Raw genomic sequence first — 26396 nt, 5'->3', positions numbered from 1 at the left:
TCTGAATTCCTAAACTCTTGTGTTATTTACAACTGTGACTGATGTTAATTTCTGAAAATTTTAGCCAAATTATCTAAGGTAGTGTAATTTGTATTATACATAATTTGTCATATAATTATGTTACCCTTCTCTGTAAAAGGCAAAATAATTCTTTGACTCACAGCCATTAAACTTTTTTGAATCTAACAATAAAAATAATAAAATGAAATTATTGTACACTGTAAGATCTTAACCCATTACCTCTTATGGGCAATGGCAGAACTTAGTGCTGACTAGCATCGCTTCAAATGAAGAACAATATACTCAAAGACTTCAAAGGTTTGCCACTTACTGGAAAATTAGAATGAATACAATCCAAAATCATTTTTTGCTTCTAAATGTAAAAAATGTAATGGAATATTATGATACAAGTCTTAGAGTCAGACTTGTTATAGAATAGTCTCAATGTAATGGATAACTTGTGTACTGTAAAAAGTACTATTTCAGTGCAATGAAGTCTATGCCATTAAAATGGGTAATTGAACACCCCCAGTGGACAGTCAGTGCATTCCACCTTTCATCCTGGAGTTCAAATTTCTAACATTTACCTTAACTGAGAAACTTGGGCTGTGTCATTGGAATAACCACAGTTGTTAGGATCCAGGTAGCTTGAATTTTAGGTTAACCTGGGCCTTGAGGCAGAGTATTCAAGATTTCCCAAGTAGGATCTTATTCTCATGTAAAGCCCTTTCCTTCTGCACTCTGAACCTGGTATTTTTCCACAATCTCAATGAGTTCTTTCCTGGGAATGTCATGATATCTTGAAGCCAGACCACAAGGTCAGTATTATTTTGTTGTGTGGTTGTCATTCTGCTCTCTAAATAAGGTTAGATAGATTTGTAGGGCTCTGTGACTTATTGAAATTGCTATGATTCTTTTCATGTTTTTCTTCTCTCTCTCTTTTTTTTCCCTCATTCTCCTTTTTTCTTTAAACTTCAAGCTTTTTAGTGGTATGTGGTCTCATTGGTGGTTTGAGTGATAAATGTATTATTGACCTCTGCTTTATAATGAAGAGAGAAGATCACAGAAATCTGAGTCCTCTTGATGATTTCTTGCTTTAAAATCTTAAAACATATGCAGGCCTGAATGTGAAAGAGTTAATTTAGTTGATCAAGTTAACTTCATAATGTAAGTGTAACATATCAATAATGCTATTTCCTCCCAGTTGTTTAATAGATTATCTAATTCATTTAATATAAAAAAGTAAAACAGAATTAGACTCAGATGTTGAAGGATTTTATTGAGAATGTGGGACAGAAAAGAAACAACACAGAATTCTGTAATGACAAAGCTAAGGCATAAAACAAGCTTAATGCATTTCATAAACCTTAACTAAATTTAATTGTAACAGAACTAAGTTATGCCATGTAAATAAATAGTTTGCAATGCTGTTTCTGATTTACCATGTGTTCCCCGTATGTGGGCTCATCTTAAACTCATCTTTACCTGAAGCACAGGAATTTAAGAAAATCCATACCCAAATTATATGACTAGACATTGTGTCAAATTGGATGCTTTTGCCCCATTTCTCTTGTTCCCTTGATCCACCACCAAACTAATGCTCAATTTTGAAAACTCAACTCTTGAGAACACTTCTCCCACACTTGCCAGTGCTACTGGAAAATCTCCACCTGCCCTCCTTCCCTTTTTCTCCCCCTTTCTTCCTTAGTTCCTTCACTTTGAAAATGAAAATAGTAGGTAAATTTTAAGCTTTCAGAGAGTAAATATCATAGTGGAAAGAAAAACACATTTCTGTATTCTGACAAATAGAGATAAATTTTCTTAAACCTTTGGAGCTAAAATACAATCTTTTTTTTTGTTTTGCTTTGTTTCACTTTGTTTTGTGGGAAAAAAAAGAATACAGGTGGTATGTTTTCTGGGTCCTTATGTACCAAATATGTCCATTTACCCTCTCACATTAGTCTTTCTATGATTTAAATATAACCATTGCATAAAGCATGTGACTCTGGCCTTTTTTTAAATTATTTTTCAAAAAAATTCTTTGTCTTTAAACAAATACCTATACATATCTTAATTTTGCTCTTATTTTAAATCTTACATATATTTTGTACTTTTTCTTTCCTCCATCTCAGTTTTTTTGCTAGACTACAATTTAAGTTAATTTTTGCATTTTGTATGTTATTTTATTTTCCTAATGGACTCTCTTCATATTTTACAAATAGTTACCAATCCATATCTTTCTAACAAGCTTAAGAATTAGTCAGTGACTGCAAGATATGAAAATACAGAATTATTTCCTTCCCTTATTTCATGGTATAGAGTTTGTTGAGATCACCTGAAATTTTGGTTCCACATGGTTGTTTGTGTTTATGTAAGTCATTTGTACATCATTTATCTTTTAATTCACTTTTATTAGCAACAACAAAAGGAAGGTAAACAAACTGTAAATTATTTGCAAAATTTATGTAGAAGCAAAATATTACATTCCCCTTATGATCTATTTTTTAATTTCTTTTCATTCTGTGAGCCTTTTGTTTCCTTCAGATTCCACTGATTAACCCAGTGCTAACAAACAGGATTTTGTATAGAGTCCTGAGGTCACAGGCTCTCCTAATTAGTAGCTGCTTGTGAAAGAAACTCAGAACAGATAGAGGAGAAGAAACAGTGGTTGATTCTGATGAATGAAATAGAATTTTAAATAACGAAAGCACATTGCAGGAAATAATTTAATAGGCATAGAAAATGAAATGTTATACACGGGACTGTAATCTTTTTTTCCTGCATGTAGTAATCATAAAATGTTTGTCCTTGAATTTCCTCTGGAAGGTAATCTTTAACCTTCTTAAGGAATTTTTCCTCTAATTAATCATCATAAGTGATATTTAAATTTGTAAATTTATGCATATAATTTTAGAAGATATATAAACACCCATTCCCTATTTTATTTAAAAGAATCTTATATTGTCTTATCTTCCTTTTTGTGAAAAAGGAAATATATTGATGTTGTCTTGTTTTAAAATAATGGGTCTGCAGTATTATTGTCACATCATCTGTGACACAGGGAATGAACAGCTTCAGACACATCTATTCTTTTGGAACGCTGTCAATGTCTGGAATAATATTGTGTCTGTGATGTTACTAGCTTTTTATTGACCTTTGATTCTATAGAAAGTAATCCTAACTGCATCTCAGTACATATGGAGTCTGTATCATGGGAGTAGTCAATGGACAAGCCAGGGAACCACTTCTGCTCATATAAAATATGGCTGGTGTTCTGGCATTATCTTCTTTTTTTTTTTTTTTTTGTCATTTGCTCCTAAACTACCTAAAACTCTTTTGAAAGAACTGAAGGCCACCACAATGTTAAAAGGTAGAAGCTATATGCAATTCTATATGCAAATGATAGAGAAGGCTCAGGACAGGTGAGTCTAAGAATCTTACACACTTGCTCTGTTGTTCACAAGCTTTTTTCCTATGCCGTAGCACTTTTTGAACTACCAGTGTTTTAAAAGAGAAGATTCAAATCCGCTGAGCATGAGGAAAAACAAATGACCAACTAGTTCTCTGGTTTCTAGACCCCTAGGACACCTCTGTGTTAGCTGCATTGCAGCCTAAGGCCAAAGCCCAGATATGCTTTAAAAAAATGTTCATTTCTGATCTTTGTTTGTGTACATGTAATTTCTTTGTGGGTATGTAAATGATAAAACTCAGGTGCTCTGGAGGTGTAAATGCTTTCTTAATATCAATCTTCTCCCTAAGCGTTCACAAAAAAGAAACCCCATAAGCAAATATGCTCTGTGATTTCACTGGGTATACAGTGCATTATCTCCAACACACTGTGCCTCCTTATTTAACAAAAGGTCAGTTGAAAAAAAAAAAAAAAAAAAAAGGTCAGTTGAGATACACTTTTCAAAGAGAAAATTTTTAAAGAAATATAACCAGCCCATCTGCACTTGTACTATATCCTAAAATTTACTTTTTCACATACTTTCCTTTAGAGAGCAGAAGCAAGTGAAGAGTTTGAATAAATCAGGTTGACCCTCTGCATAATTAATTTTACAGAAATGCATTTTGATTTGTTGCCAGCAACTTATATTCATGACTTTTTAAAGGAACCACCCAATAAAAACATGGTTACATAAATAGTAAATGTTTATAATAATTACAAATTATTTTATATATTATAAAGTATGAATCCTCCCCCTTTAGGAGGACTGTCATCTAAAGAAGTACTGTTGAATTTCTATCACTCACGATACAAATAACATCACCAATAAAGTCACCTTTTACCCATTGCTTGCTAAAAAGTTTAGAACCAAATTAATTCCCTATATTTAGCTAGTTTTGCAGATCAACATGTTACACTTTTTGAGCCCATTTAGGCCTCATTTCTGAACTCACTATGCCTTGTTATTTTTAATGTTCAGTAGAGAGTGATGAAATGACTAATTCATTGATAAAATTATGTCTTTACATGTGTACGTGTATGTGTATGCGTAGGACATGTTGTATCGATATTCTTAGATACATGTGCTTTGACTCAATAATTTAACATCTGAGAATGTACCTAAAGGTATAATCAAATATGCACATGATGATATATGAGCCATGATTTACTATGTATTATTTAAAGAAGTTAAAATTTATAAAATAATATCAGAATCCAATAATAGGATAACTGTTAATTAAATTCTGTGCTAATAGTACGAAACGTGCTATCATAATACATTTAAGGAGAAGGAAAAGTTCTTATGCCATGATGTTGAATGAACAAAGCGGAATGTAGATATAAAATTATAATGTACTATGGTTTCAATTTTATGAGAACCACGTATATTTTAAAGGAAAGAAAAACTGAACATACCAAAATGTTCTCAGAAGTTCTCTGAGTGAAGGAATTTTAGATAATATTGCTGGCTTATTATGTGTTTCTTCATTTTCTAGACTTTCTAAAATAAATATGTATTATCTTTTATAAATGGAAAAAAGAGTATATTAAAATGATCATTTTGCAAAGAAAAAGAAAATTATAGGGAATATCTAGAAGAAAGTGGTTTTTGTTTTGTTTTATTTGCAATTGTCCTTTTAGACAGCAAAGAGTAGAAGAATAAAGCCAAAACATTTGGCAATTGTCTCTGGCACTGAATGATTACATAGTTACAGAAGAGGCAGATAATTTACTTATGAATTTTGAGTATATTTTACAAAATGCTCACTTGCTAAAACACTTTCTGGGAGCTGTACAAAAATTCAAAATATAAAATCAATCATAATTAGAAAAATTACCAAGAGAAAAAGACATAAGATTCCAACATTACCATTTGGACAACTGACCAGGCAAAGCAAATAAAGCTAAAATATTATGTTTGGGGCTAGGAGATTAAAAACTGATATTTGTGATATCAGGACAAAATAGTAAGAATAAGAATCTCTTAACTTTGTATCCCTCAACTACAGAAAGGTGAGTTCATGCATGTAAATTGATTTCTTTTGAAGTTAAGCAGATATAAAGCAGTTTTACAGGCTTTATCTTACATACATGAAGCCATATGCTCCCTCTAGGTTACTGAGCTTTGTTCACGTACTCCAGTCTGAAAAACCCTTCTCTTAACATATAAGATGCTACACAAAAGAATATGTGGACAACACAATGATATAATATACCACAATCTATACTAGAAACTTTATGGTTGAGAACAACAAAAAACAAACAAAAAACTTACAATATATTTCCTGTAAAAACAAATAAGTACAATACACTCACATAAATTCAAAAACATTTTGAAAATAAAGTATTTTCTTCAGTTTCTATTTTCAAGCATTCTCCAAAGAAATAATCAAAGATGGCAATATGATAAAAATACAAAGCTTCATTGAAGTTATATAGTAGTGGTGTCAGCAAGATAGTGAAGTAGGAAGCTTGGTCTTTATAGTTGGCGTATATACTTAAAATGTGGTTTAGAAAGAATGAAGTTTCATTTAATTCAAGGGTTTAGAAAAATCTTGTGTGAAAGATTCCAATGAAATCTTTGAATAAGAGATATATATAAATATATAAATTTATTTATATATATATACACATATATATATATATCTTTAGCCTGAAGCAAAATCCATATAAGGTATTTTATATGTAAAAAATACTTTTATATTATATATATTTACATTTATGTGCATAGTTTTTTTTTGTTGTTTTTTTTAAATTTTGTTTTGTTTTGTTTGTGATACGCGGGCCTCTCACTGTTGTGGCCTCTCCCGTTGCGGAGCACAGGCTCAGCAGCCATGGCTCACAGGCCCAGCCTCTCCGCAGCATGTGGGATCCCCCTAGACCAGGGCACAAACCCGTGTCCCCTGCATCGGCCGGTGGACTCTCAACCACTGCGCCACCAGAGAAGCCCTGTATAGTTATTTTTACATGTAAAATAATTTTATTCTGTAGTTATATATGTAGATATATATGCACACATATATTCACCCACACAAATCTACCTACGTTTCAAAAAAACTTTCTTAATTAAAATATTCTAAGCAGTAGAGTTTAACAGTTAGGAATAAATAAGAATAATTTCTTCCACAAAAGTTTCCCATTTCTCTGCTAAAAAAGACTTTTTCAATTTTCTCTAAATCTTGCTAAGAAAAATTAGTGCTAATAGATAAGTTTGTAGTGTTAAACGGACTTAGATGTTAGTTTATAAAATCAGCTAAAGCAATAATGAGCCTAACTATGCCTGTCATTTTTGACTGATGATAGCTATTTGAACAAACAAATGAAGCTTCAAGGCAACTATTGAAGTAGACACAATAAGCCATTAAATTATTTTAAGATAAAACCATAGTAAATGTCTCGGGCCACAGATTATTCACATGAGATTTCCCTTACTTTGTTTTCATCAGGAAAATGTTACATATTTCAAAACTTCATGTTAAGAATACAGTTTTCATCAAGTCTTAGTTTTATTTTATTAAGTTGGAAAACAGGAAACAAAGCTAAGTGCTGGTTGTTGACAAATTAATATATACAAAAATGTAGAAATTATGAAACTCATATTTAACTTGGTAATATAAATCATAATTTGTGATTTTATAAGTATATCATATAGAAATGGATAAAATGTTACATCAAAATCTGCATCATATTGTCAACAACTGTTTTCTGGTAGCACAAAGAGTCTACTGTATTTCTCTTAGTAATTGAATGGCCGTATGATACTGTTTCATAAAACCCTGAGCTCCTGTACCTTAGTTACAGGTGAGAGAGCACACTCTCAGCCCCTGTTCCACCTTAACCTACCTTGAAGCACACATATAAAGCCAAATTATTACTTGGAACATTTCAAGCTAAACTGCTCTTTCTCAGGACTATGTCATTTACTACTCCATACCTCTAAAATCATTTTAGAAATTGTCTTCAGGGCAATAAGAATAAAAAAGGAATGAAGGTCCATGAGCGGCAGATATTTAAATAAATATGCTATTTATAAGCAACAGATTTTTGCACTCTGGAATTTCAAGGTGGGTAATGGTTTATGATAAGAGATATACATTTAAGCTGAAGGACCCAAACTCTTTGAGGGACATAATTTTCCAGAATGTTCTGCTTCAGAGAACACTGTTTCTGAAAATTACTTTCAAGGAAAAGGTCTATTTTGGCTCTGTGTTAAATGATTGCATTTCCATTGCTGATACCCAGTGGATTCTCTGCAGTGTCAGAGAGACTGAAGCAAGATTCTGTGATTATCTCTGAAGACATAGAAGAATGTGTATGTCATTGGGCCTATTTAAATCTATGAATATGACCAAAATATGTGGAAATTATCTATCAAGAAAAATAATTTTCTGAAAGCAAAGAGTTTAGAAACTTGGAATGTCAGGTGGAGAAAATAGAAAGAAAGCATTTATTTTTGGTAATAGGACAAAGTTAATCTACTGAATTTGAATTTAAACTACTCTGTAAACCATATTCTCTAAGTAAGACCTTCTTTATTTTTTTTCACATTAGAAAAATAACAACTTCATTTAATTTTTGGAATATGAATAAGTCACCATAAAATATTAATGATCCTGTTGAATAACTATCTAAATAACTTCCTTCAAATGACTTCTAGTTGTTATTGTCTTTTTTTAATTTTGCTTGTGAATGATTTTTTGGATCATACACCAAAAATACATGCAACTACAGCAAAAATATACAAGTGGGACTACTTCACACTGAAAAGCTTCTGCACAACAAAAGAAACAATCAACCAAATAAAAAGGTAAACTATAGAATGGGAGAAAATATTTGCAAACTATATATTCAATAAGAGGTTAATATCCAAAATATATCAGAAACTCATACAATAGCAATAAACCAAATATCCCAATTTAAAATGGGCAAAGGACCTGAATAGACATTTAGACATGTTTTTTTTCAAAGAAGACATACAAATGGCCAACAGGTACATGACAAGGTACTCAACATCACTAATCATCAGGGAAATGCAAATCAAAACCACAATCACCTCATACCTGTTAGAATGGCTGTTATCAAAAAGGTAAGAGAGGGCTTCCCTGGTGGCGCAGTGGTTGGGAGTCCGCCTGCCGGTGCAGGGGACACGGGCTCGTGCCCCGGTCCCGGAGGATCCCACGTGCCGCGGAGCGGCTGGACCCGTGAGCCATGGCCGCTGGGCCTGCCCGTCCGGAGCCTGTGCTCCGCAAGGGAGAGGCCACAGCTGTGAGAGGCCCACGTACCGCAAAAAAAAAAAAAAAAAAAAAAAAAAGGTAAGAGATAATAAGTGTTGGTGAGGATGTAAAGTAAAGGAAATCATTGTGCACTGTTGGTGGGAATGTAAATTAGTGCAGCCAATATGGAAAACAGTTCAAAGCTTCTTCAAAAAATTAAAAATAGAACTACCATATGATCCAGCAATTCCACTTCTGGGTGTATATCCAAAGGAAATGAAATTACTATCTCTAAGAGCCATCTGTATTTTGATGTTCATTGCAGCATCATTTACAATAGTCAAGGCATGGAAATAACCTAAGTGCCCATCAAGGGATGAATGGATAAAGAAAACGTGGTACATAAATACAGTGGAACATTATTCAAGCATAAAAATAAAAGAAATTCTGTCATCTGTAAAAACATAAATGATACCAGAGGGCATTATACTAAGTGAAATAAGGTACACAGATAAATACAAATACTGCATGGTATCACTTATATGTGGATTCTATAAAAGGAGTTGAGGAGTAGAATGGTGGTTGCCAGGGACTGGGGCTGGAGAAATAGGCAGATGTTGGTCAAAGGGTACAAACTTTCAGTCAAAAGATGAAAAAATTCTGGGGATCTAATGTACAGCATGGTTACTATAATTAATAATACTGTTTCATATATTTGAAATTAGACTAAGAGAGCAGATCTTGTTTTCACCAAAAATAAAAAATAAAAAAGGTAATTAGGGCTTCCCTGGTGGCGCAGTGGTTGAGAGTCCGCCTGCCGATGCAGGGGACACGGGTTCGTGCCCCGGTCCGGGAAGATCCCACGTGCCGCAGAGTGGCTGAGCGCGTGAGACATGGCCGCTGAGCCTGCGCGTCCGGAGCCTGTGCTCCGCAACGGGAGAGATCACAGCAGTGAGAGCCCCGCGTACCGCAAAAAAAAAAAAAAAAAAGGTAATTATGTGAGGTCATAGATGTGTTAATTAATGTAATTGTGGGGACTTCCCTGGTGGCGTAGTGGTTAAGAATCTGCCTGCCAATTTAAGAGACAGCGGTTCGATCCCTGTTCCAGGAAGATCCCACGTGCGACAGAGCAACTAAGCCCCTGTGCCACAACTACTGAGCCTGCTCTCTAGAGCCCGTGAGCCACAACTACTGAGCCCGTGTGCCACAACTACTTAAGCCCGTGCACCTAGAGCCAGTGCTCTGCAACAAGAGAAGCCACCGCAACAAGAAGCCCACCCTCCACAATGAAGAGTAGCCCCTGCTCGCTGCAACTAGAGAAAGCCCATGCACACCAACGAAGTCCCAACGCAGCCAAATAAATAAATAAGTTAAATGAATTTTAAAAATTAATGTGATTGTGGTCATTTCACATTTATCATTTCACAATGTATAAATACATCAAATCATCATGTTGTACACTTTAAATATGCTATAATTTTGTCAATTACACTTCAGTAAACCTGGAAAAAGATATACAAAATATACAAAAGAGTATGTACAATTCTGCTCCTGATTCCAGTGTGAGAGTCTCCCCTTCACCCCCCTCTCCATGAAGCAATTCTCTGACACCAGCTGCGTGTCCTACAATTCAACTCAGTCTGACACTATCCACCGGTAAAGAGCATCAGAGCCCACAGGTTAAGAGCTCAGTCCCACAAGGCCATCCCCCCTGCCCCCAGTTCAGAGGCCAATTGCAAGTCCAATTTGATTTTTCCCCATTATTTAGATTAGTTATTCCCAATTTAACTACAGCCTACTCTGTTAGTAATTTACTTACTTAATTATCTTTTCTAAAGGCCAACAGCCAATTGAACCATTCTTAGGGAAATCTGTGGCTTTTAAACAACATTGCTTTTCTGAAGGGATGACCTTTCCATCAGTTATCGATCTGCTTTCCATATCTCATCTCATGAAATATATTTTCTATTTTCCATGCCTCACTCTAAATACTGAATACGCCTCTGCTAAGTTAATCATCACAGCATTCTTTTGAGACAGACATTAAAAGCACCTTTTACAGAATATAAAACTAAGACTCAGATGGTTCAAAGAATTGTTCTAAATTACCTTGTTAGTAAGCCAGAGGTCAGAAGTCAAGAGCAAGTTTGCTGAGTTTAAATGCTTGCTCTCCGATTAGCCATAATGGGTTCAGTGGAATATGGTCTAGACATTCCTTCCCAGTGTGTTTTTATTTCATTCATTAAACCTACAGCATTTAAATTTATTTTTGTCCTCTGAGTATTCTTTTCACCAGTTCATTCTCCAAATTTCCAGTAGAAACAAAAGTCTTTCCTCAGCATGTGAAAATCAGTATTCTACCTGATATATACATATATATATATATATATATATATATATATATGTATACACACACACACACATATATATATGTGTGTGTGTGTATATATATTTTTAATTTTCCCCCTCAGGGACAGCACGATCTTGCTCTCCATCCTTCAGCCCCAGTTGGATTTGATGGTTCCTATTCCTGATGCAAAGCTTTTGAGAGTCATACTTCTCCACACTCAGGTTCCCACTGGCTCTTTCCAGTTTTGAATCACTATGATCCATGACTCCCAAATCAAATTTTAAAGAATTGTTGAGAATGAGGGCATTGGAGATAAATGTTTTGAGATATTATGTTGCTAAATATGTCCTTGTTCTGCTTTCGCATTTGATATACAGTTTGGCCATAAATGCCAGGCTGAAAATACTTTTTTCTCATAATTTGAAGACATGCCTCCATTGTCTCCTATAGTTTTTTCTGCTTCCTGGTGGGTTTCATTGTGTAAGAGTTTCCTTGCTTTGGTCTGTGCCTTTCATGCCTGGTGCTCCTGGACTATCTACTACATTAAGAATGAGTGTCTAATAAGGCTGACTGGAAATTTTCCTGTGGGCAGAGCTTGTGCCCAACCCTTCCTCCTAAGATCACCCTGAGGGCTAGCCCCATTTCAGCGTATCTGGGGGCCTTGCTTTGGGGCTGAACAGCTCATAAGCCTGACCACCCCGTTTATGAGAATAGGTAGAGGAAGAGGGATGTGGGTCTCGAGGTCAGTGCTCTGAGTTTCCCCGAGGCCCTGGGCTGGGCCCTGCCCTCTCTGCTTAGGGCCTTTCTGATGTAAGGGGATGTAAGCTTCTTCATCCCCACATTCAAAGATCCCACACTGCCAGTTCCCTAGTCTTTCTAGAGCTTGGTGGTATGGATCATCTACATTTTAGCCTCCCCACCCTCAGGCACAGGGTGAGTCACAGAATGTTTTGTTGTTATTCAGCTTTCACTCACTTATCCACTCTATAGATTCCACAATTTTGCCCAACAAATCTTTTCTTATCGCTCTCTGTCCTCCATGTTTTTGTCTTTTTATTTGATACTGATTTTTCTATAGTGCCAATTGTGCTTTGTGAAGAAGCGGGAATAGATATGTACATTCAAACCACCACATTTTACCAAATCTTTCTCCCCAAACCCAGTGTCTTTTCCCCATCTTACTCTTAAGTGAAATCACAAAACAATTAGAGATATGTCAAAGGTCATCTCTAGTAGATCTTGGAAGTAATGCAGCCACATTCTACTATCCAGGAAGTAAAAGAAGACCCCAGGGTTGGGTCAGGAGTCCTACAATATTTTGGACAAAAGTAGAACCATTTCATAACAGTGCCCAGACTTCCCTCATCTGTGAACATTGTCCCCCATTTTCATCACTCTCCAGCCACACTGGCCCTGCTGTTAGTACCTGAGCACCCCAAGCCTGTTGCTACCTTTGGATCCTTATGTTCACTATTCCTTCATCCTCAAATGTTTCCCTTCATAGGTTCTCTCTCAGATTAAGCTATTTAACAGAATGTTCATTTACTTTCATCTTCTGCCCCTGCTTTATTTTCTTTGTAATACTTATCAACAATGAAATTGTTTTATCTACCTTCCTACCTACCAACCTGTGTACCTATGATTTTTTCTGTTTTCCCTCTCTACTCTCTAGGATTTAAGTTCCACGAGACTATGGACCTTTCTGCCTTGTTCACTGCTTTATATCAAAAGACACAGTAAACATTTTGGTGAAGAAATCAATGCATTTGGGGGAATAAAAGTAACAACTGTACTACTAAATAACTGGAGATTCTCTCATTGACAAATCAGAAGTTACTGAAGTGCTAGCTGTGGAATATATATATAAATAATATATAATATATACATATATATATATACTATTGATATTTATCCAATTCATTGTTAAAGATTTTTTATATTACTGATGCTGGGTTTTAACAACAGTTTTCCATTTTTTGCTTGTATTTGAGTGAACATGTGCTAAGCATAAAATATAAAGTAAGGAAAATTGTGAAATTTTACTTGTGGTGTCTGTCTTTCTTCCTTCTCGTGTGTAATTAGTCTTGACCTTCTTTATCTTTTAGATCTTGGGATCAACCACTACAATTCTGAAGATGTCTATCTATGTTTCCTCTGTCAGGATCAGGATTCGAATTATGTTTCTACCCACCTGTTATCATCAAAAGGGCAATCTGGTCTTCTTGGTACAACATTATTCCTTGAATACAAGCCTAAAATCCATGAAAAATCTACAGTTAGAAATTGATTCCTTCCAAATAAAGGAAAGTCTTATGCCCCTTTTCAGAATTTTACCTTGCCTTATCATTTTGTTTAACCATTCTGGACACAGATATCATAACTTCATGTATTATCTTCCTCCTTATTGGATTCTTTATTAATAGTATCCTATATTAACACTATTCCTGTATTAAAACCACTATTAACTCCAAAATCCAGTAAGAAAAGGCTAGAGAATTTTTCAGAGAATAGGAAACTAAACTCTCTAGGGTCCTTAAACATGAATAGAGTTTATAATATAAACTCCAAAAATGTAGTAGGCAAGATATAGGGGCAAACCCTTCAAATTAAGAACACTTAAAAATCCCAGATGTTATTACATCATTTTAAATGCATGAGAATTAAGAAAATCTTCTGAATCCAAAATTTACCAAAATCCCAAAATTTTTTAAATTGAAAAATTATTGAAGCAAATGTGTGCTTGGGAGGAGAAAAGGGTGGGATATCGACAGATAAAGGAGCTCCTAAACTCCCAAGTAGATGGCAAAAGAAAACAAATAAACAAAGAAAACAAAAACCAGCATTCCCTGTAAATTCTGAACTGTAAACTGCCCTTTTCTTTGGGGAATGGAATTAACATTGTGTTGATATAAAAACATCACAGCTAAAATTTAATTTAAGGTGACCCCAAGTTGGCAGAACATAATCTTATTTGGAAGAAAGAATTTCAAACTCATTGCAGCTCTATTTACAATAGCCAGGACAGGGAAGCAACCTAAGTGTCCATCGACAGATGAATGGATAAAGAAGATGTGGCATATATATACAATGGAATATTACTGAGTCATAAAAAGAAACAAAATGGAGTTATTTGTAATGAGGTGGATGGACCTAGAGTCTGTCATACAGAGTGAAGTAAGTCAGAAAGAGAAAAACAAATACCGTATGCTAACACATATATATGGAATCTAAATACCGTATATTAACGCATATAGGTGGAATCTAGAAAAATGATACAGATGAACCTATTTGCAAAGCAGAAATAGAGATACAGACATAGAGAACAAATGTATGGATACCAAGAGGGAAAGAGGGATGCAGGAGGAATTGGGACATTGGGATTGAAACATATACACTAGTGATACTATGTATAAAATAGATAACTAAGGAGAACATACTGTATAGCACAGGGAACTTTACTTAATGCACTGTGGTGACCTGAATGGAAGGAAATCTTAAAAAGAGGGGATATATGTATGTGTATGGTTGACTCATTCTGCTGTACAGTAGAAACTAACACAGTGTTGTAAAGCAACTATACTCCAATAAGAATTAATTTTTAAAAAATGCCTTAACATAGTTTTAAAAATAAAAGAGGTTTTGACTAAAAATGAAAAGGAGAATTGTGTAGTGAACCTAACAGAATGTCTAGAAATATAATAAATGGGTAAATAGCATGTGAGACAAGCTTTGAGACAGCACTACTGAATTGGAAGACAGATTTGAAGAAACTACTTAGAAGGAAGCCCAAAGACAAAAAAATGAAGATATAAACTAGAGGTTAAAAGATATGGGTGAGGACATGAAGAGTTCAAACATACTTCTGATCAAATTCAAAAGGAGATAGTAGAGACAGTGGGCAGGGGTGGGGTAATATTCTGAGAAATAAAAGGTAAGAGTTTTCTAGAATTAGTGAATAGATAAAATCACGTAGATTTAGAAAGACTAACAAACCTCAAATTAGATACAAAGAAAGAACAGAATAAAGCTATAGAAGAGGAAAGGCAAAGAAAAGAATGTAAAACAACTGAGAGAACAGAGAGATTTCCTACAAGAGAATGGCAATTAGACCAACACTGGGCTTACCAACAAATCAATGGAAGCCAAGGATGAGAGAATAGTATTTCCCAAATTCCTGGAGCACATGGCTGCAGACTGGCCCTTGTTCAGGAGAATCTCCTAAGATGCTTTGCACAAGTGCATCAGGAAACACCTGCTGGAGTGTCTAGTGCAGGGTGGATATAAGCTTGATACTGTATCATTGCAAAAACATTGAAGAAACGTGAGAACAGCTAAATGTGAAGACAAAGATGAATAGTCAGATAAAGCATAGATTCTTGATCAAAGTTGACTCCAGAGGATACTCTAGAAAGGAAAACTTTAGTCAGAGTCTTTAACATTGAAATTATTGCCAAACAGACAGTTGTGGTGATTTTGTTACAGAAAGAAGCATTCTTTAGCATAGCTATGTGATAAGACTCAGACATTCCCTGGGATTCTCAGATTTTATCTTTGTTATGTGATTCTGTTATGCCAATTTTGTAGTCAAATTAATATAGTTAGAAATGTATAATCTTATAAATAGAAATTCTGTTGATTTTCTGTCGTGTCTACTATGTAATATTTACTCACATTTATCATTTCACTTTGAACTACCTAGACCAACAACAAGCACCTCTCCCAAGAACTATCCAGTATCTGTGTTTCCAATCTTGCTTTTCGACAAGTGATAAGTCCTGTATATGAGACCTTCCCTGACCATCCAGTTTAAATTACTACTTCCGGTTTTACTCTTTTATAACACCTTGCACATTTCTTTATGATAACAAAATATTTCTAATTCCTCCTATCTCATGTATCATTAATATTATTCATTTTACTTATAATAAACTGAAATCATTGACTACATTAGTGCTGCTATTATTTTGAATAAACCATTATCTGTTAGATCAATTAGAAATAAGAAAAATAAAAGTCTTTACCTTCACTAACTTCTCTAAATCTCTTCCTTTATATGGATCCAAGCTTCTGAACTATATCATTTTCCTTCCCTCTGAACAACTTCTAACATGTCTTGTAAGGCAGGTCTACTGGCAACAAATTTCCTCAATTTTTGTTTTTCTGAGAAAGTCTTTGTTTTTTCTTCACTTTTGAAGGATATATTTGCAGGTCAGAGAATTTTAGGTTGCTGGGCATTTTTCTCTCAAGACTTTTAATATTTCACTCTACTTGTTCCTTGCTTGTATAGTTTCTGAGGAGGAGTCAGATGTAATTCTTATCTTTGCTCCTCTATAGTAAGATGGTTTTTCCCTCCATCTTCTTTCAAAATTTTTTCTTTGCCTTGAATTTTCTGCAGTTTAAATATGATATGCCTAGGCATAGATTTTTTTGGCATTATCCTATTCTGTGCTCTCTGAGCTTTGTGGATTTGTGGTTTGGTGTCTGATATTAATTTGGGAAATTCTCAGTCACTATTGTTTGAAATATTTTTGTTCCTCTCAGTCTTTCTCCTTCTGATATTCCTGTTATGTTTATGATACACCTTTTGTAGTTGTCACACAGTTCGTGGATATTATATTTGTTTTCTTCAGTCTTTTTTCTCTTAGCTTTTCAAATTTGGAAGTTTCTGTTGACATACCCTCTAGCTCAAAGTTTCTTTCCTCAGCCACATCCAGTCTAGCAATGAGCTCATGAAAAGCATTCTTCAATTTCTGTTACAGTGTTTTTAATCTCTAGCATTTCTTTATGGCTCTTTCTTAGGATTTCCATCTCTCTGCTTACCAATGTGAGCCTCTGTTTTTTTGCATGCCGTCTACTTTATCCATAAGATCCCTTATCATATTGACCCTAGTTGTTTTATATTATCAGTCTTATAATTACAACATCCCTGCCATATCTGAGTCTGGTCCTGATGCTTGCTCTGTCTCTTCAAACTGTACTTTTTTTCCTTTTAATGTGCCTTGTAATTTTTTGTTGAAAACCAGACATGCTATACCTGGTACTGTTTTCTGCAGAAGTTTCTACTCATGGGTTTCTGGTCCTGTAAGTTGTAATTTTCTATATCTGCCTGTCTCTAATTTGGGGGACTGTACTTTGTCCTGTGACCTCACTTCTCCGATATATTTTAAAAGAGTTCTTTATTTTTAGCTCATTTAGCTTTTTCACATAACTTTGACAAGTTATAAGCTCATGACATACTAGACCAAAACCCAGGACCACACATCCTTTGATGCACACAGATTATAAATAGTTCTTTTTGTGACCTTGTTTGTTATTAATTACTTACGAAACTTGAAACAACAGAAACTATGATTCTTGTACTCAGCAAATTATCCCTAGTATCAATCTCAGCTCCTATTACATAGTAGGAAATCTTAGTATTTCAAATGTAAGGGGAAAAAAAAGGATTTTAGATCTGGTTAGTCACTCTAGCAGATAATATGCTACTACATTTTTGGTGATTATTTCTGCTTGGAAATGCTCTACTGAGCTGCAGCTTTTAAAACACTACTAACTAAAACTGAATACATTTCATTTGTGCCTAGATACGCTTTCATTACTGGTTTATACTCATGTGAATAATATAGTAAAGCAGTTTATGAAATGCATGTGCAGAAACTACTGTCTCATAGATGATGTTTACTTGTAACAGCACCAGGCAATGTGTTGTGATCATTGCCTTAAGGTTTACAGTGGGTTTCACTCCTATTAACATTCATGAGAATCACTTGGTGGCCTCTGTACATAAAGCACTAGAATCTTGTCCCCAGGCTATGTCTCCTTTGAGTTTGTATGGCTAATATACGTCATTAAGCCATAATGGTAAACATTAAGTACTTGGAAATTACATTTCACCTTTTCTGCCTGTAGATCTCAAATCAAATTGTAAACAATTAATTGTGTTTATAACACTTCTGCAAGGTATTTTGAAAAGCAATATATGAAGATACCCTCTACCATTTCTGAAGTAAAGTTTTGGTTAAGGAAAATGTCAACCCTTACAATAGCAATCCTTACAGATCCACAATACACAACGGTAGAAAATAAAATACGGTCTCCAATATAATTGAATAAGTAAATTGGCAGATCCATTTAACTCTTAAAATTCTGCCAGGACACAAGACTTAACAACTGCAGGGTAATTTAGGGTATTTGAACATAGTTTGGATTTCATTTTCATGTCATCAGAAGACACACTTTCCTAAATAAGTTAAGAAATAATATTTTTAGAACATTAAAATACTATCTCCTTATCTCTCCTGACTCTGGTGAGGTCTGTAGGACCCTAGTAGCACAGGGAAGACAGAGGAGATACCTGGGTGGCTTGAACTTGGCATAAGAAAATAGCCGAGCTAACAGCTGGAGAGAGGCCCCTGGCCCTGTGAGCCAACATTTAACAGGATGTGGGGAAGTGAAACCTGATTTGCAATCATGGAAGCAGAGAACACATTGCCAGTGGTGTCTGCCAAGCACTGGTCCAGGTAGTGGGGACACAAGCGGTGCAAAGTCAGGTCTCTCTTCTCATGACCCTCACATTCTAGTGCAAAGAGACAGTGAGACAGAGAACAAATAGGCACATGAGCAGTACTTACTTTCTGGTCTGAGGACCCCTTTATACTCTTAAAAATTGAGAACCCACAAAGCTTTTGTTTATGTCAGCTATATTCAGTGATATGTACTATTCAAATTAACACCAAAAATTTTTTACATACTTATTTATAAGTCACAATATTAAAATCATTACATGTTAACTTAGAAAATATGTTTTTTAATGAAAAATAACTGTTTTTCTAAGCAAAAACAATGAGGAGAGTGGCATTGTTTTCCATTTTTACAAATGTCTGTAACATCTGCTTTCATAGAATGTAGCTAGATCCTCCCATCTATATCTGCAGTAAATGTGGAGAACATGTTGTTTTGGATGAAGCACATGAAGAAAATCCACCTTGGAAAAGACAGGACTGTTTTAATAGATATTCTTTCTCGATACTTTACTAAAACTCTGCAAAAGGGAGCTTCATAAAGATGAATTGCTATGTGGAGTCTGAAGTCATGTTGATGAAATTTCCATAGACTAGAATCCTCTATCTAGCTTGCTCTTTGTATGGATATTTTAACCATTCATGAGTCTGCACAACAGTACATTGATCTTTCAGAAAACCGTTCATGGATTTACGCAGGTCTTTCAAATGTTGACACATTTCATTACTCTCTCTCTCTCCCATATACGTATGTATGTGTATGTGTGTGTATATATATATGGCTTTAAGTATTAGGATGGCAATACTGTCAATGGCAACAAATATTCCAAAATTTTATTTTTCATCTCAAAGCTTTAATTTTCTTATTGACAACAAAATACTGTCAGTTGTGTGACAGGCTATGTTCATTTTCAGGAAAAATATTGTCTTCAGTCATTTTTTTTCAAATAAAGGTTGTTCTATATGAAAAGGTGTCTAGTCCCGTTTACAACTCAAATAACTTCACAAAGGCTTTTCCTCAAGAACTCCATCATCCTCTGGTAAGTTACCGTCTTAGTCTGTCCAGTTTACTATAACAAAAGTACCATAAATAACAATATCAAGGTGATGTCAGATTCCTGTCTAAAGGGTGCCTGCTTCCTAGTTCCTAGAAGCACTTTCCTGGGGGGATCCTTACAGGTGGAAGGGACCAGCTGTCTCTCTGGCGCTCTTTCAGAGGCCACTAACCCTCTCAAAGGTCTCACCTCCTAATACTGTCACCTTGGGGGTTAGGGGTTCAATATGAATTTGGTGGAGACACGCTTAATGTAGACTCCCCATTTCATCAGAGCATGTATTAAAAAAGCATGTATTAAAGGCTCAAAGTGTAGTAAAATTAACATTTTTTTTCTGCTTCATCAAGAGACATTTGAGTGAAACTGGCTTTCCTTTTTACTGCAAGTGCGTGATAATGAAGAATTTGAAGATATAATTTGTCCCCACTGCTTTAATTTATGGTAAGTCTTCAACAGTTTTATCTACAATTGCTTTTGTAACATCGGTGCAAATACAGCACATTTGCATTTGTAAATAACGTCTTAGTATTATCATAAAAATTTTTTTTTACCTCATCGACCTGCTGATTGGGTTATGGCAGTTGCATGGACTACTTTTTGAGAACCGCTGAAGAAAACAAATAAATTACTTTACAGATAATATAAGGGCTGTAATAGTAATAAAATATATGATGAGGAAGATTGATGATTGGTCTCTATTAGTTTTCTATAGTACCTTTTACCTTCTTTAAAGGTGACATTTGAGAACTAACACAGCAATACAAAATCTGTCAGAGCAGTGCTGAGTACGTAAGCCCTGAAGCTGGCAATTACAGTACTCGTTCCAAGAAAAGAAAGAAGGCAGTGTGACTGGAACTTAGAGGAGAGGAGAATGGTGCAGCTGGAGAGGTAGGCAGGGGTGAGAGAGTGCAGGGGTTCGTAAGTCCTGATAACTAATTCAAATTATATCTTACTGTCATGGGTGCTGTTAGAGGATTTTAAAAAGAGAAGAAAATTATCTAATGTATGATTGCTAAAGATCACTTTATGTAGCATGGGGTATAGAGGGCAAAAGTAGACATGGTGAGACCAGCTGCAGCATAAAAGATGAGAACTCTAGCATGACAGGAGTTCAGATGAAAAGATGTACACAAGTATGAGATATGTTTGTGCATCATGCTTCTAGGAGATGTACATGGATTGGACCTGGGAGGTGAGACTAAAAGAAAGGCTGAGTCCTAGGAAATTTATAGAGTTTAATGTTGCTGACTAAAATTTGGGAAAATGGAAGAGAAAGATGTTTGGTGGGTGTTTGGAAAAGTTTTTGAAGGACACACTTGAGGGAAACCAAGTGTGAAACGTATACTAGACTTTGAGATAGAGCTATCAAATGCAGCTGTGTATTTCAGGGAGAGGTTAGGACTTGGAGACATGTCTAAATGTGTACAGCTGGCATTAAGATGGTATTTAAAGTCATGGACTGGAAAGAATCATGTAGGGAGAGAGTGTGTGTGTGTCAGGAGGAGAAGAGGACCCAGGACCCAGCCCCAAGCCTGGCAACATTTGGATGGATTTTTGTGTAAGTAATTTTCTTTGTTATGGATATCCTGTTGACCCAATATTATTTATTGACAAAATCACCCTTTCCCCACTGATCTGCACCGCCATTCTTATCATAAACATATATATACTTGTGGGGAAAATGACATATTTACAATACTGAGTATTCCAAATGTAAACATGGTAGACCCCTGTACTAATTTAAGCCTTTTTAAAATTCTATCAATATTATTTTATAGTTTTATGCTTGGAGGCCTTGTAAATCTGTTGTTAAGTTATTCCTGGGTATTTGAGTTTGTGATGTTATAGTAAATGATATTATTTGAAAATTTTTTCCCATTTGTTGCAGGGTGTGCAAATAAGTTATTTTTTTGTATGTTAACCTTTAATTCCACAAAGTTGCTAAAGTCACTTATTAAGTTTCATAATCCATCTAATAATTTTGGGGGGATTTCATTTATACAGTCACATCATCTGTGAAAAATGACTTTTGTATTTCTTCCTTTCCAATCATCAAATGTTTTGTCTTATTGCAATGGTTAGAAGTCTAGTACCATAACATTTATTTTCTGCTTGCTGCAATCCCTTAATTTTTTTTAAACTATATACAATTTTTTTTCCTTTTTTTTGGTGGTACGCAGGCCTCTTACTGTTGTGGCCTCTCCCGTTGTGGAGCACAGGCTCCGGACGCGCAGGCTCAGCAGCCATGGCTCACGGGCCCAGCCGCTCCGTGGCATGTGGGATCTTCCCGGACAAGGGCACGAACCCGTGTCCCCTGCATCGGCAGGCGGACTCTCAACCACTGCGCCACCAGGAAGCCCAAACTATATACAATTTTATATTTCACACTAAACTGACATCTAGAATTTATCATCATAAGTTTAGTTACAAAAGGTAACTAAACTTCTCATTTAAAAATATGTGAACATTCTCATTTAAAAATAAAACTATTCTCACTTGTCTTTTAAGTGTATCAAATGTTATCTAAATATTATAGCACTTTGTTATCTTGCATCTTTTATTAAAAATATACTCTTCAGTGGTCAATAATCATTTCACATTATTCTTTTTTCTACTTGAACCCATATTTCTGTTTCATTTTCTTCACAAAATTTTATTTCTATGAGCTATAATTTTATTTTTGAAAATCTCATAGTGGTCTTCTTATAACATTCTGAAACAAAATAACACTTAATAATTTTTATGATTTAAAAAAGGTTTCCCATGCCCGTAAGGCAATAGGAGTTAAAATGCCCTTCTCAGGTTTTATTGCAATTATTAGTAGTATACAACTGATAAAACAAAAGAAATATACTACAAATTTTTATGAGACAGAGATAGTATTAGGTCATTATTAAGTGCTGAACCTTGAAAAGTGTATTAAATACTTACCTCACGATATTAAGACATAATAAAGAGTTGAAAAGAAGGAGAGAAAATTTAAAGTATAAGGAAGATAGAAGTGCAATATCAACAGCTTTTTAATAAGAAAGCCAGAAACAGAGAAAAGAGTAAATGATAGCAATACAAAAAAACAAAAACTTAAGAATAATGACTAGAAATTTTCCAAAATTAAAAATACTATGTACAAGACCTTAGATTTAAAGTTATGTTACTATCACTATGTGCCAAAGAGGGTATAGGCACACATCGTTAAAGCAATGCAGAATCAATGTAAAATAATGTCCCTGGAAAATGTACAGGCAGTGAAGACAATAAAGGTCTCACCCCTTCCCCTCACCATCCTGGGGAAGGTATACTTGGAGGTGAGGGGGGCGTGGAGGAGGGGGCCTGAGTGCACATGGGAAGGACTCCAGCAGCAGAACCTGGCCCTGCCATCCCACACATCATCGGCGTGAAGGACTGACTGGGGACATTCATGCAGCTGAAACATTGGAACTTTCTGTTCAGTGTAAGCCTGATGGAAAAATGAAGCCAATGTTTATCAAGGTTGGAAACAGCCTGTTCTTCTGTTGAGTTAACCCAGAAGTGAGTCAGCTCTCTGGTGAGCTACCAAAAGGAGAAAGAAATGTGTCTAGGTTGTCCAGGTTCATCTGTCATCGTTATGATATTATTATTGTCACTATTGCTTTCCAAATTAAATGCAATGGTCAGTGTATGTGGTCTCTATTACACTGATTCTTTGAAATTTCTTAATGAATTGGAACATGCTGAATTTTTGTAAACATTTTATGAGTGCAAGTTTCTTGAGTGTTTTGTTCACATCTTCAACCATTCCATTTTCCCACAATGCTCTTTGCCTCACTCTTCATCACCCAAATCCTCTTTGTCCTCTAGGACTCAGCGTGAATGTGGCTTAATAAACTGTGTTTCCCTCACTTTCCATCAAAGCTAGTCTGCAATAATATACTTGCTTAAGAACCTGGACTATTATTTTTTGGCTTGGCTAAGTCTTGACTAAAGCTCTCTTTAATTCAAATCACTTATCAGAATAGTGATTGGCAATCTTGGGTATGTATGCAAATGTGTATAATAAATTTATAAGCTCCATGAATGCAGTCTGTCATGTTAAAGTTTTATTCCTAACACCTTATTCTGGACCTGACTTGGAGCTCAATATATAAATATAAAGAATGAATGAATCATTGAAATCACAGATATAACTTTGAGAGGAATGATTAGGGATGATGAGTTATATTTTCTACACGATGAACATGAAATTGTTCTAGGACATCTACTTTGGGAGAGCAAGTAAAGGTGGGATATGTGAGTCTGGACCTCAGAAGATAAGTCTGGGACAGAGGTGGAGATTTGAAGATACTCAGCTTAAATTTGGCAGTAAGACCCTGGGACAGAATAGTCCAGGAAGGGAAAACAACCAGGGATAGAAATCTGAAGCAAATTGACATGAAGAAATGAGTGAGAAGCCAAGAGAAGAAATTGAAGAATGTTTTCTCACGCCCCTGCCCCAGACCAGGTCAAGTTTCCTACACAGTCAGTCATTATTTTATTTACATATTTATCTCTTCAAAGAGTCATAGTTTAGTCATCTTTGTATCCCTAGCAACTTGTACCTAATACTCATCAAATTTAGTCTACTATGTGAATCAGTGTTTCGATGAATATAAATTTATCACTTAAATTTACCCCTTTTTTCATTTACATTTTCTCTTTCATTGCTGTTAAGAAACAGAAAGATAAGATTGTTGTAAAAGAATTTATCTCCAATCTGTTGATAGCTTGAATGTTCTCTAACCTCTAACTTTCTGTTTCTTGAAAAATATCCTTTCTTAAGATTGACTTTTTTTATTTTTTTAACATCTTTATTGGAGTATAATTGCTTTACAATGGTGTCTTAGTTTCTGCTGTATAACAAAGTGAATCAGCTATACATATACACATATCTCCTCCCTCTTCGTCTCCCTCCCACCCTCCCTATCCCACCCCTCTAGGTGGACACAATAACCGAGCTGATCTCCCTGTGCTATGAGGCTGCTTCCCACTAGCTATCTATTTTACATTTGGTAGTGTATATATGTACATGCCACTCTCTCACTTTGTCCCAGCTTACCCGTCCCCCTCCCCGTGTCCTTAAGTCCATTCTCTATGTCTGTGTCTTTATTCCTGTCCTGCCCCTACATTCTTCAGAACCTTTTTTTTTTCTTTAGATTCCATATATATGTGTTGGCATACAGTATTTGCTTTTCTCTTTCTGACTTACTTCACTCTGTATGACAGACTCTAGGCCCATCCACCTCATTACAAATAGCTCAATTTCGTTTCATTTTATGGCTGAGTAATATTCCATTGTATATATGTGTCACATCTTCTTTATCCATTCATCTGTTGATGGACACTTAGGTTGCTTCCATGTCCTGGCTATTGTAAATAGAGCTGCAATGAACATTGTGGTACATGACTCTTTTTGAATTATGGTTTTCTCAGGGTATATACCCACTAGTGGGATTGCTGGGTCGTATGGATAAAAAAAAGGAAGATTGACTTTTTGATAAATTACTAATCTTAGGTGGTGGGCAATAAGAGTAGAATAAATTAAATATATCACTGGATGACATGAATCAATAGGATTTTGCTGCCTTTTTTCTAATGCCCTTAAAAGTTTAGTCCTCAAAATTGATGGGAACAAGCCATTTAGTGAGTGAGTCACTAATAAAATTACTTATAGATGCATATATCTAATCATATAAAATGATTGCAATATTACAAACTTATTTTTGTTAAAATACAGCTATGCTCTTCAGAAATTACTTTTTGATTCCAAAACCTCTCTAAGGTATGTAATCAATACTTTATTTCAAAGTTGTGGATAAAATATTCACTCTATGAACTAAGAAAATAAAATCTAATTTTCAGTTATTTAAATTAAGGAAAAATAGATCACATTTTAGAAGAATGTATGTTGAACTAAGTTTGGATAAAATACATAATATCAAATATGAATCATCTTAACATAGTTAAGACTTCATCATTCATGAAACTATTAAAAAACACAGGAATATGTAAGTGGAAAAACAAATTATACAATGTGCACTATACACACACATATTTAACAATATTTCAGAGAAAAATACACATTTCAATAAGCATCAATTTATAGAGTTTAGCTTCCTTTTTATCATTGACAAATGAAAATACACGTAACTGATGGTTGGAAGAATCTTGACAATATGTTGGTGTTGTCTTTTGAGTATGAACAATCTCCACAAATTTATGAATACAGAAATATTTCATGGAATTCTGGCCACACAATAAGCAAGGAGATATGAGTTCATAGAATGGTAGCAAATGCAAAAATAGTAATTAAAAAAATCAATTTAGGACTTTGAATTTAATAATGGAAGAGGAAGGTTTTCATCTAAATTTCCCTTTATTTCACAAAGTTTTAAATTTCATTATTGCTTTGCTCTGGCCTAAATCCCCAATCCAAGGTTGATAGCAATGTGAAATATTAACTTAAGTAGTACATTATGTCTTGAGTCAAGGTCAACATCATATCTCAGCAGGAGCCAGCTGTTAAGAAAACACAAGATGGGATTTCTAGCCCATTTGAGTGTGTAGCTGGACATGAGTAGCCTTGTACTCACCCCTAAAAATACCATTTCCTCTCCAGACATATGTACCAGGGATAGATCCAGGTTTAGGAAGACTGAAGCTTATACAATTTAGGCAACATAACTTCAGATTGGTAAATGGAATTATGAACCACATCTTCAAGTTTGTAGATTTTCACAAATTAGGTTCTTGGCTGGTTAACACTCACTTGCTCCCTCTTGGACCCTGGGTCTCTTC

This window comes from Phocoena sinus, chromosome 9, assembly GCF_008692025.1.
Source record: "Phocoena sinus isolate mPhoSin1 chromosome 9, mPhoSin1.pri, whole genome shotgun sequence".
Lineage (NCBI taxonomy): Eukaryota > Metazoa > Chordata > Mammalia > Artiodactyla > Phocoenidae > Phocoena > Phocoena sinus.
Note: the sequence above shows the minus strand (reverse complement) of the source record.